The following is an 18,688-nucleotide window of genomic DNA, read 5'->3' on the forward strand; positions in this document are numbered from 1 at the left end:
CGGGCTGAGGGATCATCCTGAGAACAGCTCCCTCCGGACTGTTTGTGCTTCTGGGAAAGTTTCTTTCTAGTTCTGAGTCCTGGCTGGGGGCACTTGTGGGGAAACATGGTGGTCCTTAGCCTGGGTGAGGGAGGCTGGGGTCAGGGCAGTGGGTTGGGGGGGCAGTGTCTAGACTCCTGGGGACTAGGAAGGCTTGATGGGGGATGGTTTGTCTCCACTTCTGCCCCAAAGACCAGCACTGAAATGCCTTCATATCTGGGACCCCTACTGTCCCTCACCCTATCCCTCTAACCCATTCCCCCTCTATTCCCATTGGTCTGCTGTTTGGTGCCAGTTCCTGCATGACAGCCACCATCTTTTACTCCTTGGGACAAAGTCCAAGCTCCTGGGCCTGGCATTCAGTACCCTGATGCCCGTGTAGCCCCACTCCCTACTTCTCAGCTCCAACCATGCTGGAGGATTGAGTTCTCTACAAGCACAGTGCTCTGTTGGGCCACAGGACCTTTGCACATGACATCTCCACTGCCTGGATTCCATCTCCCCAAGAACCTCCAGGCCCTCCCAACTCCCTGAAATTCAATCCAAATGTCATTCTCTCCATGACAAACAATACCAATAAAGAATATAGATACTTCCCATTTTATTTATTTATTTATTTATTTATTTATTTATTTATTTATTATTTTAGAGAGAGAGAGTGTGTGAGTGCATGAGTGGGGGAAAGGGACAGTGGGAGAGAGAGAGGATCTTAAGCAGGCTCCATGGTCAGTTCAGAGCTCAGTGTGGAGCTTGATCTCACAACTCTGGGATCGTGACCTGAGCTGAAATCAAGAGTAGGATGCTCAACGAACTTAGCACCCAGGTACCCATAGATACTTCCCTTTTAAAAATAAGAGCTTTAGGGGCACGTAGGTGGCTCAGTCGGTTGGGCAACTGACAACTGACTTCAGCTCAGGTCACGATCTTGTGGTCTGTGGGTTCAAGCCCTGTGTCGGGCTCTGTGCTGGCAGCTTAGAGCCTGGAGCCTGCTTCTGATTCTGTGTCTCCCCCTCTCTCTACCCCTCTCCTGATTGCTCTCTGTCTCTCTCTCAAATAATAAAAACATTTAAAATAATAAAAAAAATAAGAGCTTTATTGAGATATAATTAATATATCATAAAGTTCATCTTGTAAATTGAACTGTAAACAGTTCAATGTGGTTTTTTTGGTCTTTTTTGTATATTCACAGAGTCGTACATCAGTCACTATCGTCTAATTCTAGAACATTTGCATCACCCCAGAAGAAACCTGGTACCCATTAGCAGTGTCTCCCCATTCCTCTTCCCCACAGCCTCTGGCCACCACTAATCTACTTTTCTGTCTCTGTGGATTTGCCTATTCTGGACATTTCATACAGATGGAATCATACAACATGTGACCTTTTGTGACTGGCTTCTTTCACTTAACATGTATCAGAACTGCCATTTCTTTTCACGGCTGAATCATATTCTCATGTGTGGATAGACCATGTCTGTTTATTCTTTCATCACTTAGTGGACATCTGGGATGCTGCCCCTTTTTGGTTGTTATGAACTGCTATGAACACTTGTGTACAGGTTTTGGAATGAGGATGTTTTTTTAATTCTCTTGGAGCATATATTTAAGAGTGGGATTGCTGGGTCATATGGTAACCTCTAAATTTAATCGTTTAGTCTGCTTTATACTTGCACCAGAAATGTATAGGGTCTCCAGTTTCTCCACACCCTCACCAACATTTGTTAATATCTGTCCCGGTGGGTATGAAGTGCTATCTCAACACGATTTTAATTCACATTTCCCAAATGACTAATGCCGTTAAGCATCTTTTCATACTTATTGCTGTTTGTGTATCTTTTGTTCTTGACGAATGTCTGTTCAAGTCACTTGCCCATTTTTAATTGGGTTGTCTTTTTTTGTTGTTGTATTGGAAGTTTTTTTCCATGTCAAGAAATAAGTCCCTTAGCAAATATGTGGCTTGCAAATGTTTCCTCCTATTCTTTGAGTTGTCGTTACTTTCTTGATTGTGTGCTTTGAAACACAAAAGCTTTTTATTTTAGTGAAGTCCAGTTTATATACGTTTTTTTCTTTTGTCTTTTGTACCTGTGGTATCAAACTGAAGAAACTATTCCCTAATCCATGGTCATGAAGATTAGCTATCACTTCTTGAGACCTTTCCTGTGTCAGGTACTTTACATATATTATTTCCTCACATCACATCCTGACAAGATAGTTTTCACTCCCATTTTACAGATGTGAAATTGAGGCATATAGCTAGTATATGGCAGAGTGTCTAGTGTCAGGCTGGGCTTAGGTGGGTGCCAAGGTGACCCACACACACCATTGGAACCCTAGCAGTGGGTTAAGGAAAAGAGTAAACTGACATTCATGGAGGACTTGCTTTGTGCCAGGTGCAGGGCTCATTGCTGTATGTGCATTATCTCACTTTCTCCCTCCGTGGCCGTGGTTCTCAAAGGGTGGCCCTGACCAGCAGCATCGGCCAGTTCTTGAGCCCTACCCTATTCCTGCTACATCAGAAACTTGGGTGGGGCCAGCAATCTGTGTTATTTAAGAGCTTCAAGTGATTTTGATGTGCTCAAGCTTAGAGAACTACTGCCCTAAAGGCCCTCACTGCATTTGTCTGGAGAGGCTTTTCTTGTTTGTCTTTCTAAGTACCACATGGAGGGGGGGGAGGCACACCTAGAGATTCTGATTTAAATGGACTTGGTAGAGGCTGGACTTCACAGTTTTTAAAAGTTCCCCAGAAGGTCCTAAGATGCACCTAAAGGGGCATTAATCACTTCCTTAGGAGTAGGTGCCCCCACAACTCCATTTTATAGGTGCAGAAGCTCTGGGAGGATAAAGGACATGTCCAAGGTTACATAGCCATGGAGAAGGAGGGGGAGCCGGAATTTAAAGTCCCTGTTTTCCACTTCCCCTTCTAACTCCCATTCATTACTTTTTGCTGAATTTAGAGCCTCTGTTGGTTTCTCTAGCTGTGCGCTTTGGGAAATTTTAACTGGTGCATAATGTTGCCATCTAGTGGCCATTGATGAGAACTAGTGAGCATCTTCAGGACTTCTAACAGTTCTCAGGGGACACATAGGGAAGAGGAAAGGCAGCCATTTACAGTTACTTAAGACAGATGTGTTTGGGAGACTTGGGCCCATCTTTCTAAAAGACATCTTTTGAGAAAAGAATAGTGGAATGATGGCAGGCTTCGTGTTTAAACACTGTTGATGAAAGTCTATTCACAAAGCCAGAGAGAGGCTGGGGAGGAGACTGTCTTCTTGATTGCACTGTGGGCAGGTTCCATGACTTTCTCCCAGGCCCATCTGTGTACTTCTCTGTGAAATCTAGTTTTAGCAAGAGCCCTGCCAAATCACCTTAGCCAGAACCCCTGACCCTGGATATCCGGTCAGGTCCCTCCCCCTCCTCCCCCTCAATCCCCCCTCTCCCTGGCCTGCCTTCAGCAAGAGTCCTGTTTAGATCATTTTAGCCAGAATCCCCATTACCCCTGATGTTTGTCTTAGCAAGTTCCTATCCATTGCCTCCCACTCAGCTTGCTCCTTGGCTGTAAGTCCTCTCTCGTCCTTGCTGTGTTTGAATTTGAGCCTGCTCTCCTCCAGAACCCCACTGCAGCGGTCCCTATAACTATCATGATGGTCCTACATAGAGTCTGCTTTACCATTTTTAGCAAGTGTCAGAAATATATATGTATATACACACACATATACACACACACACACATACATACAGTGTTTATTATGTGTGTGAGAGAGAGAGCGCACATGCAGGGGAGACACAGAGAGGGAGAGAGAGAATCCCAAGCAGGCTCTATGCTGTCAGCACAGAGCCCCACACAGGGCTCAAACCCACAAACCGTGAGACCGTTACCTGAGCTGAAATCAAGAGTCAGACGCTTAATGAACTGAGCCACTCAGACGCCCCTGTATATATATTTAATACTGGAGAATCTGGGTCCCAGGCAGGACTGGAAGGGGAAGCAGAGAGGAATCTGAAATGATGGAGATGCACTGGGGCAAGAAAGCTGAGCCACCCTCGGGGCTGTCAGACCTGTGTTTGGGCACTGGTTCATTTGATAGGTATCTACAGTGGGTCAGGTCTGAAAGGGGTACTGGGTCTCAGACATCAGTGGGAGAAGCATATTTGGGGTACTCAGTTTCTTTTGGTCTAAGCAGTTCTGTTGTCAGCCCTGGGAGAGGCTTTAGCGGAGGCAGGTGAGGTGGGGAGGGGGTGGTGCCCCCAGTTGGGGGAGCTGAAGTGGCTGGGGAGGGGGAAGCCTCTTGGAGTTGGTGTCCAGGATCTGAAGAGGTGAGCACAGAGGTGAGTCAGAATCGATGGCTGCTGCCTGTCCTGCTGGCTCCAGTGGGATCATCCCAGGAAATGCTTGAAACCTCTCAGGTGCTGGAGTGGCAGGGCTTTTCACCAGGGGTAGGGGCATTGAGAGAAATAAAGCATCTGAGGAAGGTGGGGGTGACTGGCTACAGGCAGGGCATTTTGAAGTGTGTAGTTTGGCGGCATTAAGTATATTCACAATTGTTGAGCAACCATTACCATCATCCATCTCCAGAACTCTTTCCATCTTGCAAAATGGAAAGTCTATACCAATTAAACACTAACTTCCCTTTCTTCCTTCCCCTCACCTCAGCCCCTGGCAACCACCATTCTGCTTTCTGTCTCTAGGAATCTGACTACTCTAGGTACCTTCTAGAAGTGGAATCATACGGTGTTCATCCTTTTGTGTCTGGCTTATTTTGCCTAGCAGAATGACCTTGGGGTTCATCCATGTTATAGCATGGGTCAGAACTTCCTGCCTTTTGAAGACTGAGTAATGTTCCATTGTATATATGTATACCACATCTGGCTTATCCATTCATCTGTCCGTAGACACTTGGGTTGCTTCTACCTTTTGGCTGTTGTGAATAATGCTGCTACAAATACAGTGTATAACATATCTGTTTGAGTCTCTACCCTCAGTTCTTTGGGTGTATACTCAGAAGTGGAATTGCTGGATCATATGGTAATCATATTTGTACTTTTTTAAAGGAACCACTATACTATTTTCCTTTTTCCATTCCTGCCAGCAGTGCACCTGGCTTCTAATTTCTCCATGTCTTCACCAACATTTGTTATTTCCTGTGTGTTTTTTTTTAATTTTAATTTTAATTTCTTAGTAGTCATCTTGATGGGTGCGAAATGGGATTTCACTGTGGTTTTGATTTAGATATATGTAATGACTAGTGATGTTGAGCATCTTTTCATGTCATGTACAACTCATGTAGAATTAAATCTTAGTGGACAAATGAGATCTAAGGGTTCATGCTGTTGTAAGATAAACCATCTAGCCTCGAAATGGTAGATATCATGCCAGAGGCAGATCTCCAGTGGTCAGAGGGCTCCATCGCAAGTCCATCGAGATCAGCATTTTTCATCAATGACTTAGAGGAAGACATTGATTGTCTGCTAATCAACCCAATGAGCGATTCCAACTTGGAAAGACTGGGGAGTGCATTGGGCGGCAGGGTCAGGATGTCTTAACAGGGTGAAGAAGTATTTCAGAATAACACTATGTAACATTACAAGTATGCGTTGAAGGCCTTGCTTGCACTGACATTTAAAAAACAGATCAGGAGCCATTGCCCAAAGATAGGGAGACACATGAGAGAAATTGAGGGCTCTTGGTCAATGTTTGGGATAATAATAAAAATATGAAAAATAATGATAGCTAACATGGATGACCTTATTGTGCCCTTATAACAACGTATGATGTAGATACTACTATCAGTGCCCATTCAACAGATGGAGAAATTGAGGCTCATAGAGGTGAAGTAACTTACCTAGGGTCACATAGCTAGTAGGTGACAGAGCTTTAATCAAGGACAGGACCTCCCCCTGAGGTCTGCTGGCTCCACCCTGGCCAGACTCTGATTGGAGTGTGCTGTGTTCATTCCTTTCAAGTAACTGTAGGTTGTATGGGGGATGGCTACAGGGAAGTTTAACCTAAAGTGGACTAGGAACCCATGGAAGTAGTGGGTTCCCTGTACCTGGGATGTTCACGCAGAGGCCAGAAGACCCTGGCAGTGCTGTTGTGGTGAGGATCCCAGCATCAGATGAGGACTAGGATAAATACAATTCAAGGTCTCCCCTTCCTCTGCAATTCTGTAATTCTGCCAAAGCAACTTATTACTTTAAAACCAAGTGTATGATATGGGAGAACTCTGTTTTTTATGCACTGCCTGTATGCATTATTTATAATCCTTCAGGGTTTCTCCTATGACAAACATGTACACTGTGTTTATTTCCAAGTTTTAGGGCTCGTGACAAATTTTACATGACCGTTTAGGTTTTACATTTCAGTTGATTATTGAGACATTTATAGTTATTGTACATTTATATTTATGATACAGGTTTTGTCATATTTATGATGCACTGGATGCCCAGTCATTGATCAGAAACCCAAGCTGAATATCTTACAGCATTTCTGTGGGAAAGCATGTCCTGCTTTATGACAATTCATTTTATGATGTGGTTTCAGAAACTCAGAGAATTTACTTTGGGGGAAACTTCCCTCAGTCACCAGGTTCAGAAAAGGACCATATATTTAGATGTAGCGCTAGGTGGCTTGGTTGAGTTTCTCCACTTTTCTGTGCCTCCGTTTCCTCATTTAGGAATTGAAGGGGAGGAGGCACGCCCTTCCCGGCATTCTGAGGTGGTGCATGTGGTACTGTCCTCCTCAGTGGCCCTGGTTCCTGCTCTTTGGTCCTTCTTGGCATTGATGGTATTGCCTTGGAAAACACTAGCCTTGAAGGCTGTCAGCTTTCCCAGGGGGCACCAGGTTTGGGGTTCCTTCCAGGAATCTTCTTGCCAAACAGCTTCTTTTCAGCAGACTTAGGATTTTGCTGGGGCCTCCACAGTAAACTAGTTTCACCCTACATAAAAGAAATCAATCTTTGCAGCTGAGCTGTTGCTGCGACATTGATTTGGCATAAATTTTGAGACAGCCTGCCTAATAAATAAGGGAAAGGCAATAAACATTAGAGAAAATTATCTGTGAGGGGTTTGGGGCAGGCATCTGGGTGGGGGGAGATTCCTGCCTCCCTCCCCTGCCTCCCTTCTGTTCCTTGCCTGAGTCCCTTGTCAGCAGTCGGGTGACGGCAGCAACAGGACCTAGGCTGGGCTGCCTGATGTGTGTGGTCGGTTTGGAGAAGTGGGGAGGGTGTGGGGCCTCCTTGAGACTCTTGGGTGCTCAGAGCAGCCGGGCAGAGCAGGGAGAGGCCTGCCCCTTTTGCCTTTGGTGCCTACCCACTTAAGTATGAATCTCAGCCCCTGAGCTTGGCAGCGTGGGCAGGTGAATTAATTTCTCTGCACCTTGGTTTTCTCACCTGGAAAATTAGGGGAGCTTCTGGCAGGCATCATATGAGACACAGGGATGGGACCACCACAGTTAGCACACCAGTACCTGTCAGCTGTGGCAATCACACTGTGGAGGTTAAAGTGGCTGTCTGCCTTTTTTTTTTTTTTTTTTGAAGTTTATTTATTTCTGACAGGGAGAGAAAGAGTGTGAGTGTGAGTGAGGGAGGGGCAGAGAGAGAGGGAGACACAGAATCCGAAGCAGGCTCCAGGCTCCGAGCTGTCAGCACAGAGCCCGACGCGGGGCTCGACCTCACGAACTGCGAGATCATGACCTGGGCCGAAGTGGGACGCCTAACCGATTGAGCCACCAGGCACCCCACGGCCGTCTGCCAAGTACCCAACACACAGCAGGCACTCTGTGAACAGCAGGTGTTACTATTCTGGGGTGTGCGCTAATGGGCTTTTTGGCACCCCACCCTCACGTCCTGGACCCTTCTTCTTCACCACACTCGTGTCCTGCTTCCAGCCCTGCTGTGGCCCCAGGATGATCCAGCATTTCTCAGTTCCTTCTCGGAGCTCAGGGTCCTTGACTTCCGCTGGACAACTCCCCACGTGCTGCTGGCCTCTCTGGGCTCACTGGGTCACAGTCCCCATGTTGCAGGAATGTGGCAGGGTCTCCATCCAGTTCTGCAGCCTGGCTTGTCTGTCCTGAAGAGGATACTCTCACCTGCACAACTGCGTTTTTCGTAGTGTGTTAGTAACTATAATACCGGTTAATAGGAACCTCAAATAAATAACTCTTACCCACACCTGCTTACTGCTAGGTGATGAGGAAAAAACAAACGTGTATTTGAAAAGTAATACATTTCCCCCAACATGATTTCTGTCTCTGGTCATAAATGTCAGAGATAAATGAATCTGTTTTATGAAGAATCAGCACATTGGTACAGGGAGGCATCTGCTGGACCGTGAATCATGGAGCCCCTGGTACCCCCGTCCCCCGCCCCCCACTCCCCCACATTGTCAGTGCCTGCAGGCATTGCCTTCCTGCTTCAGAACTGGGAGCTTCAAAGAGTTAGGTCCGCCTTCGTATCCAGGCCCCTTCCCCACCAAAGCCAGGCCCTTCCAGGTGCTGTTGGTGCAGACAACTTTAGTGGCCCAGCATGGACTTCCCCCAGATCCTGACCCCATTCCCGGACTCAGAGGCAGGCATGTGTGAGCTGGCCTCTCAGCTCTACACTGTGCGACTGCTAGTAAATTGCTTGTGCTCTCTGAGCTTCAGCTTTCTCAGCTACAGAGTGGGAACACTGATGCTCAGGGCCAATTTTCCCATTAGGCTTAGTAGGGACAGCGGCTAGAGCCCAAGATACTAAAGCAGGGGCTGTAGGCAGAAAAATGGCCTTCCAAAGAGTCTCATGTCTTAATCCCTGGAAACTGTGATTATACTACGTGGCAAAGGGAAACTAACATTGCAGAGGAATTAGGGATGGTGGTCAGCTGACCTCGAAGTAGAGAGATTAGTTTAGATTATCCTGGGGGGCCCAGTGTCATCCCAAGGGTCCTTAGATGGGCGGGAGTGTAGGTGGACTTGAAGATGGGGGAGGGGCCGTAGCCAGGAATGTGGCTGCCTCTAGAGGCTGGGAGAGGCAGGGGAGGGTATTCTCCCCTAGACCCCCCTGGCAAAGATTGCAGCCTGACCACACCTTGATTTTAGCCCACTGAGACCCATTTTGGTCTTCTGACCTCCAACACTGTAAAATAATAAATCTGTGTTGTTTTAAGCCACTACGTTTGTGGTAGCTGGTTATAGCAGCAATAGGAAATGAATACATGAGTCCACAGACATGTTCTAATTTCTTTTTAAAAATTAAAAAAAAATGTTTATTGATTTATTTTGAGAGAGAGAGAGAGAGAGAGAGAGAAAGAGAATGAGTGGGGGAGGGGCATAAAGGGAGGGAAAGAGAATCCCAAGCAGGTTCTGTGCTGTCAGCACAGAGCCTGATGATGCGGGGCTCAGTCTCATCAATGATGAGATTGCGACCTGAGCCTAAATGAAGAGTCAAATGCTCAACTGACTGAACCACCCATGTGCCCCTCTAATTTCTTTTTAAATCAGAAGAAAAGTCAATGTAACCCAGACTGGATTATATTCATCTTTGTACAAGGCAGTTGTAAACTATGGTTTAAACAATTTGTTTTCTGGAGGAAGTTACCCACAGAAGGAAAAGCCCTGAGGACCCGTGGAGGTCAGAATGCAGCCCCGATGCTTATTGCCTCACAGCGTGCAATGGGCTTAAAGTCAGAGGATGTGGGAAAGCATCCCCTAGAGCCAGCAGCTCACTTAGGGGGAGTCAGAAATGGTGAGGGTGGTTTTTCTGGTCGTGGTCAGTTTCCTCTCCTAGCGTCCAGGATCCCCACTGGGGGACTGTACTGTCCCGCACCTTTGCATCCTTCTGCTGGGCCCCCTCATCTTCTGTCTGGCACCTCACTGACCCTAAGAGGTCTGTTGGGGCCCAACCCTGGCTTGCCATATAGCTAATGGGGGACCCTTTCTCCTGGTCCCCCAGTGCCTAGATCCATTGCTGGGTCTCCAGCAACAGTACAGTTGACTGTGAGCCCCTGCTCTGTGCTTGCATTTGAGGTTGGGGGTCTGAAAACTCATTAACACACCCCTCAGAATAGTAACATCTTCGAGTCCTTGAAACCGCCAGGTAAGATAGGTACAGTCATACCAATCCAGCATTCTGTCCCGAGTCTCGTCACTCTGTCCTGGCCAGCAGAGTTTCCCGGATGTGTCCAATGTGAGAGTCACCAGGGAACTCATGAAAAACACAGTTCCCTAGTTCCACGGAGCCCCAACCTCTTGGGAGGGCCTGGGAGGCCACTTCGTGGGTAATATGGATCCAGGTGATTCTGTTCTCAGCCCAGGAGACCCTGTCACACTGGTCAGTTTGCAAGGGAAGGGGGAAGACCGAAGGGGACAGACATGTGGACTGGGCATGTTCTGTGTGCCAGGTGCTGGGCCACACTGTGTCCTCACAGCCATTTTTCAAGGGGGTAAGGACCCCATTTTAGAGATGGGAAAAACTGAGGCCCCAAGAGGCAGGAGGAGAACTGAAGCCCTGGAGGCTGAGGCAGGGGCAGGTAGCGTACAGGGTCCTGGAGCTGAGAGCTGCGCCAGGAAGTGGGGCCGCACTGCAGGGACCCTGCCTTGAGGTGGAGGCGGAGGCTCGGTTTCTCTTCCTGACCCTGATGCCCTGAAGTTCTGTGTGACTGAACCCACCCTGTCCCTCCTCAAGACTGCATTCCCCTATGTGGGCCGTATGTGGGCCCTGCAGTTCAGCCCCAGCAGGGTGCTGTGTGTGTGTGTGTATGTGTGTGTGTGTGTGTGTGTGTGTGTGTGTGTGAGTGACTGAGAACACCTCTGGGCTGGGGTGGGGTCCATCCTCACTTGGAATAGTTCCTACAAGACCCCCTTTGTGAGTTCTGCTGGGGCTAAGGTTCACATGCCTCTGGGGACGAGGGCATGGCAGGACCAAGTGGGCAGGAAGAGCACCCCCTGAAGGGGTCCGTCCAACAGGTGTAACAGCCCTCACTTGTGGGGACACCCCAGGGCCTTGGCTCTGACACACTCACCGGCTGGCCAGCATGTTCCTTCCCTCTCCCTTAGAAAAATTGTTGAAGTATATACCATGTATACTTATGGCTACACATCTGAAATGAACAGCTCAGTGGAAAAAAAAAAAAAGAATTCCAGCAGCCCAGAAATTTCTTTCATGATCCTTCTAAGTGTGTATCTAACACCTTCCCCACCAGAGGTCACTACGCTTTTGGCTTTTAATAGCACAGGTTAGTGTTGCTGTCCGTAAAATTATGGACTTTTATAAAAGGGAGTCATGCAGTCTGCTTCCCTCTCTGGCTAGCTTCTCTGCCTCTGTGTTGTGCCTGTGAGCTTCGTTCATGTTGTTGTGTGTGTCAGTACTTGCTTATTTAATCACTGAGTAACATTCCATTGTATTCCACATGGAATATACCACGTCCATTCTTTCATGGATGGATACTTTGGGTCTTTCCTGTTTCGGACTATTATGGAAGGTCACAGCATTTCCTTGGTCTGGGTTTTTTTGCCACCGTTCATCAGCTTTGGAAACTTCCTCTTGCATACCCAACCTGACCAACTCCCCTTCTTCGCCCTGTGGCCCCTGTTTGGCTGCTTTCGTTTAGGAGGCTTTAATCGGGCTCATAACCATGCCGTGGGCACTGGCGCCTAACCCAGGGAGGCCTACAGGGGACTCTGGCATCTGCTTTGTGGCCAGAACACTGGACAGACTGGTGTGTTTGCTTCCCTGTGTGCTGTCATTGCCGTCCCCCACCCGGATTGTCACCTGTGGGCCCCTTTTCAGCACCAGGCTGTTCCTGCCCTGTCACTGTCACTGTACCCTGCATTTCTGGTTGTCAGTCAATCTTTATGGCCGTTTGTGTGCTTCTGAACAGCCTTTGTAGGTGCTTGTCTCTGGAGTGTGGAGATTCATCAGAGACAAAACTGGAAGGCCACTGCTTCAGAGACACAGCTCAGCATTAAGTTGGGGCACACTTTCCCAGCTGTCTTTCTGAACTGCTTCAGGTGTGGACCCTGCCTTCTGTATTAAGAAGCTCGTGCATCCTTGGATATGCTCATCTGTGTACACTTGTGAGAGTGTGCCAGCTGGTGTGTGTGTGTACGTGTGTGAGTTTGTGCCGGCCACTGTATGTGTTCCTGCCTGTGAACATGTGCTTACATGTATTGTCATCGGGAAATGTCTTCAAAGCTGTTTTCCTGTCTGAAAAGAATTCCCCCTGTCACTCCTCTGTCCACTCTGGGCTCTTGGCCAATAAAAGCCAGGAACTAGGGCAAATCTCTTTTTGGCCACACCCTGGATATTCTGCCTTTGACCTTGGCGCGGTCATGGGCAGAATCTCAGCTCCTGCCATGTAGAGGCTGTTGGGACAGGAGCCTGAAGGGGGTCGAGCTGTGCTTGGAAGAGCAGAATGAAGGGCTCTTCCTTATCTTGTGGGGTGATAAGGAACCTGAGAGACGGTGAAGGCTTATGGGCCGGACATGGTTTCAAGTCTGGACTTGAAGCATTTATTAGCTGCGCTGATTTGGGAATATCACTGAACCTGTCTGAGCTTCACTTTCTCATCTGCCAAATGGAGGTAATGAGACGTACATCATTAGGCAGAGAGTGAAAGAGGCAGACAGTGGCCCAAGATGAAGCTGGAGAGAAAGGCACCTGTAGGCCACTGTGGGAGAAGGAATTTCATCTCAAGTACAACAGTGGGGAGCTGCTGGAGCAGCACTAACAGAAATTTCTGTGATGATGGAAACATTGTATATCTGAGCTGTCCAATACAGTGGGCACTTATTTGTTTTATTAAAAAAATTTTTTTAAATGTTTATCTATTTTTGAGAGAGAGGAAGACAGAGACAGAGCACGAGGGGGGAGGGTCAGAGAGAGAGGGAGACACAGAATCGGAAGCAGGCTGCAGGCTCTGAGCCATCAGCACAGAGCCCGACTTGGGGCTTGGACCCATGAACCTTGAGATCATGACCTGAGCCAAAGTCAGATGCTCAACTGACTGAGCCACCCAGGTGCCGTATGGTAGCCACTTCTATATGTGCTTACTGAGCACTTGGAACGTGGTTAATGCAACAGAGGAACTGAAATTTTAGTTTTATTTTAATTAAATCTGAATTCAGATCGCCACCTGCGACTAATGGCCACCGTATTGGATCTACCACCAGAGGGCAGCACTAGAGGATTTCAAGCAGTGGAAGTAGTACAATCCTGTTTCTTCCAAATAATAAAGCATTAGCAGCTCTTCTTTGGCTCTCCCTTCATTTTTTATTTTCTCTTTTGGCCCATGACCACCAAGCCTGGAAGCTACTAACCTTCTTCACAAGGACACTAGAGGGCAGCAATGTGTACAAAATGCCCAGCACTTCCTAAATGCTCCCTGCATGGTGACTTCCTGAATCTCTTACCAAAGTTCCCCTTGTGGCCCATGCCCAGCCAGCCTTGGGCGGGGGGCGGTGAGGGGGGTGGAGGGGTGGAGGGGTGGGAGTGGGGGAGTTTGGGGGGGGTGGGGGTGAGCAGAAGAACCATCTCTACTGAGCTTTGCCTGAGCTGAGGGGAAGGGGGGCACATGGCTGCTCTGTAGCCAAATCCAAGTCCAAGACATTTGAAAATCCCTGTTTATTGGTCTCTGCAGAAGTTGGGCTCTGGGTACTCAGCCTGCTTTGTTCTGAAACCATGCTCAGTGAGAAAATGAGGAAGAACAGCCCTGAATCTGGAGTCAGGAGACTCAAGGCTGCCACCCTGCTCAGATGCTTGCTATCTTTCCTCGTATTTTAGGCAAATGGCTTGGCATCTCTGGGCCTCCCTTTCCTCACCTGTGGCATGCCGTCGAAGTGGTGATGACAAAATGCCGTCTTTACCAGTCCTGGCAAGGAGCTTGTCCACACAGCCTCATCTTCTCCTTTTGGCTACCTGATGGGATTGGGATGACAGGATCCCAGTTTGCAGATAAGACTTCTGAGTCCCTGGCAGATGGGGCAAGTTACCCAGATCACAGAGCTGGTGCACGGCAGAGGCAGGAGTTGAACCCAGGTCTAACTCCAAAGTCTGTACGTTTTCTCTTTAGCACGCCAGCCTGCGTGGGCTCTTTCCTGCTCAGACGGTGGGGATGGCAATTCTGGTGACAGTGAGGAGGAACACACAGCCCGAGTCTCTTCTAGCCACCATGAACTGCTTGCTGTTGCCACCTTGAGTCTCAGTGTCCTTATCTGAAAAGTGGGACTAATGGTGCAGTCAGCCTCAAAACCTTGCTATGATGATTAAAACAGGATTTTCATTGTGCACATGTCTCACAAAGTGAACAATTGTTAAATGTCTAAAAAGCAATAAGCATTCAGATAAAGGAGTCCTGTGAGCTGGGGGAGGCACCGTGGGAAAGGTGGTCCAGCCGCCTGTGAAAGCCTCGAAGGCCCCCGGGGAATGTAGCAGAGAGGCCAGTGGAGGAGACTGCAGGCCCGGGAGCCGTCTCTGGAATATGGCAGAGGACCGTCCTAGAGGAGGCCGGGTGGGGCACACACGGGAAGCGGTCAGTAAATATTTTGGTGTGTGTTCTCTAGGCCTGTCTCTTATTGTGGAAGGGAAAAAAAAAGTCGCAGAGAATGAACATCACTTTTATCCAGTCCAGTTTCATGGGTCACCACCTGATGATCACACACGCTGCTAGGGTGACTTCTGTGGTCCCTTCAGCATCTCCCAGGCTCTGGTGTTGGGTGTGGGGATTCCGTCCTCTTCTTCTAAGTGTGGGCACAATGTTTCTGGCCTCCCCTGTCCGTCCATCATATTTTCCCTTTCATCCCCTCTTCCTAAGATCCCATTTTCTCCTGAGTTGAGCCCCACGTAGGGTTTCTTGTTGTCCCCCTGCTGGATGGCAGTGTTGTGGGGGGGCTGGATTCTGAAGTTGGAGGTGGGATGTGGTGGGGAGAACCCCTCAACGGGTGCCCACTTCAGGGCATAGTATCTGAAAACCAACAGAGCTCTCACGCCGTTGCTGGCATTTCTCACAGACCTTGTTATGTGGAGGAGGGTCTGCTCCCCCTTGCCCTTGAGTTATAGTAAAAAGTGTCCTGCCTGCTGTTAAGCGAAGCTCATGGGTGGAGGGTAGGGTGGGCAGTGCCGGGCTGCAGGAAGTGGAATGGAGACAAACTCCTGCCACCAGACCTGGCTGTCAACCACCTAATGGAGGGTGGGGCGGAGGCCTTGTCTGACTGCCTGTGGGAAGTGGGGTCCATCTGGGCCTCCAGAGGAGCCCGTGTCCCCTCTGGGAGAGGCAGCTACGGCTCGCTGGTCTCTCCTGGGCTTCAGACGTCTGGCACTCACAGAGATCTTGGTGCCTGCTCAGCCTTGCTGGGGACTTAGGGACAATCCCAGTCACCCCCTCCTTCTGGGGAAAATGTGGCCCAGTGAGTCGGGGGCCCACACAGTGCACACCCGAGCTAGGATAGAGCCAGGGCTTCTGTCTGCCATCCCTGTGCCCACTGCCTTGCCATCAGTGCATTTATGGGCTCTAGTGACTTCTGTCAGAGCAGCCTCAGTGCTGCCACCTGTGCTAAGGCAACTCCCCTGGAGAGCAAGGCAAGCCCAGAGAGGTTGTGCAGACTTGCCCAGGGTCACACAGCCTAGAAAGTATCTGCTCTGGGCTTGGTGTTAGGGTCCTGGGACAGTGCTCTACCCCATCCCTGGCGTCACCCTCAGGTAGCATCTGTTCCCCCCCCCCCAACCCTGGCTGGGGGGCCCTTCCCTCTCCCTGTGTCTCTCCAGTTACCCATTCCCTGGCTGCTGGAGATTCCGGCTGCCCACACTATCCTCTCTCTTCCCTGTGTACAGAAAAGAAGCAAATTGTTTAGGGGACTTGGAGGCTGGGTTTTATGCCTTTTATCTCTCTCTCTGAATAATATATTCTCGCTTTAGAATTTGAAGAAGGAAAACAGCCACAGAGAGGTTTTTCCTTCCAAGAAACGATATTCTTCTTTACTCTCCTCTTTTTTCATGTAGGAGTGTGGGAGCTGGGAATTAATTTGTATTCAGAGAAGGTAAGAAAAAGGCTCCATCCACTACCTGCTTGATCTTGAACTAGGGAATAGCATACCAAAGGTATCGATTGATCAGTTGATTCATTCGGGAATTTATTTGGTGTCACCCATGTGCTAGGTGGCATGAGGGATGCAATGGGGGAGCAAAATGCAGTCATAGAATCTGCTGGGGCATCTTCTATGTAAGAGCCAGACTTGTCTTTTTCTAATCCACTTTTCACTCTGTTGCCAGAGGGATTGTCCTAAAACACAAATCCAATTACATCAGGCTCTTCAACCCTTCGGGGCCTCCCTGTTCACTTAGGTCACAGGGAATACAAACTTCTCATCAGAGCCTGCCTTACCCTGGGAGACCTACCCTCTCGTGACCTCCTTATGTCATCTCCGTACATCTCCTCCTCCTCCCCTCCCCCTCTCCCCATTCAGGATGGTCTGCATCGTCCTACCCAGAGCAAACCCATGTTAATAAATTCAGGGTGGTCTGTTCTGTCCAACCCAGGGCCATCTGTTCTAGAGAATTCAAGATGTTGTATTCCCACTCTGTCCAATAGAAATATAATGTGTGCACATACTCACAATTTTCTAGTAGCCACATTCAAAAAGGTAAAAAGAAACAGGTGAAATCAATTTTAATAATATTTATTTAACTGAGTAGATCAAAACTATTATCAACATATAATCAATATAAAATTATCAGTGAGATAATTTTACCTTTTTTTTGGATTGTATCTTTGAAATTTGGTGCGTATTTCATATTTATAGCCCATCTTAATTCAGGTGTTCATGTTTCATTGGAAATCCTTGATTAGTATTGAGATTTTATAAAATATAAATTGAATTAAAATAAAATGAACATTGACTTCCTTAGTTTCACTAGCTACATTGCAAATGATCAATTGTCATATGTGACTATGGCTACCATTTTGGATTGCATGGTTCCACACTGTTCTACGCAGCACTATCCATGCTTTTATCCAGGATGGTCTGATTGTGTGTTTCTCAATAGTGGCACTGTTGACTTTTTTTTTCTTTTAAATTTTTAACATTCATTATTGAGAGAGAGAGAGAGAGCGCGTGCGCACGTACGCGCATGAGTGGGGGAGGGGCAGAGAGAGAGGGAGACACAGAATCAGAAGCAGCCTCCAGGCTCCGAGTTGTCAGCACAGAGCGTGATGTGGGGCTTGAGCCCACAAACCACGAGATCATGACTTTAGCCGAAGTCGGACGCTTAACCAACTGAGCCACCCAGGAGCCCCTGGAACTGTTGACGTTTTGAATGGATACTTCTTTGCTGGGGTTGAGGGTGGCTGTTCCATACATTGCAGGATATTTAGCAGCATCTTTGCCTTCTACCCACTAGATGCCCATGTGCCTCTCCGCACTGAGTTGTGACAGTGAAAATGTCTTCAGACATTGACAGTATCCCCTGCAGGATAAAATAACCCCCGTTTGAGAACCACGGGTCTATATTGTCTAACTTAGGGCTGTCCCTGCTGTCAAATCCAAGATAGTCTACACTCTCCAATCCAGTACTACTGTGTTTTCACATTCATTGGTCCACACAGTTTAATCCAAAACTACCCTCGCTGTCAAATCCAGGATAGCTAGCCTGTCTGGTTCATGACTGTCCATATTGGTCACCCCCTGGTCTATACTGTCTATATATAGGACTCCTCACCCTGCTTGATCTGGGAAGATCTACAGCAGAAATGATGAATTGGTGCCCCAAGAACAAAACCAGACCTACAGATTGGTATTATGTGGCTTATAAAATGTTTAAGAATATTTGAGCTAATTGCTAGCATTTTAAAATCAGAAGATTTTCATAAAAATCTGGATTTATTTTATTATTATTTTTTTAATCTGGAAGGCGCATGGCCTTCGTGAGACTCCATTCCCATTTAGCAACTATCAGTTGGGACTGGGTCCTGATTTCCTCTTGTGTGGGGCATGTGCTCTCTCCACTTTGCATTTATGATGGCTTCATTCAGCTCCTTTCACACAATAGGGATACCTGAGTATGCCCTCGGCGGGGGGGGGGGGGCAGATTTTGAGTCTGTGACCCCAGGTTGACACAGGTCTGTGCATGAGGCGGTCCAGGTTGGTCTAGGAGAGAGGTATCAAAGAGGTCTGCACGTTAGAATCAACCATGCGCTTCTGAGATGTATGGATTCCTGGGCTGGGCTCATCCCAGACTCAGACTTTCTGAAGCAGGAACAGGGTGGGGGAGCATGTGCATATTAAAAAAGTTTCACACTTGAGTCTGGTGGTACCCTGATAGACATGTAATCAGTATCGGAAACTTGGTGACATTTGTCTAGACGCACTACCCCATGTGGATTGTTCACAGTAGGATTGGCTCTTGGGAATAATCTTGGATGTTCAGCCTGGCTTTGTGGCTGCCCATAGGTTCCTGGCATCAGTGCCCAACAGGGCAGCCCCTGAGTCTGGATGTCACTTTGTTGACCCAGAGGACTGCAGAGGCCATAGTTTGTGGATTGAATTGGGCAGAGGGTCCCCTCTTTTGAATGTGGCTTGTTCCTGAGTCCAGCTCTAGCTGCACAGTCTATCGTTTGGAGGCTTATGGGCTGGGAGGCCAACTTAGATCTCCCCGTGCAGGGTATTGGAGTGCTTGGCCCAGTTCCCCAC

Source organism: Lynx canadensis, chromosome E2, assembly GCF_007474595.2.
Source record: "Lynx canadensis isolate LIC74 chromosome E2, mLynCan4.pri.v2, whole genome shotgun sequence".
Lineage (NCBI taxonomy): Eukaryota > Metazoa > Chordata > Mammalia > Carnivora > Felidae > Lynx > Lynx canadensis.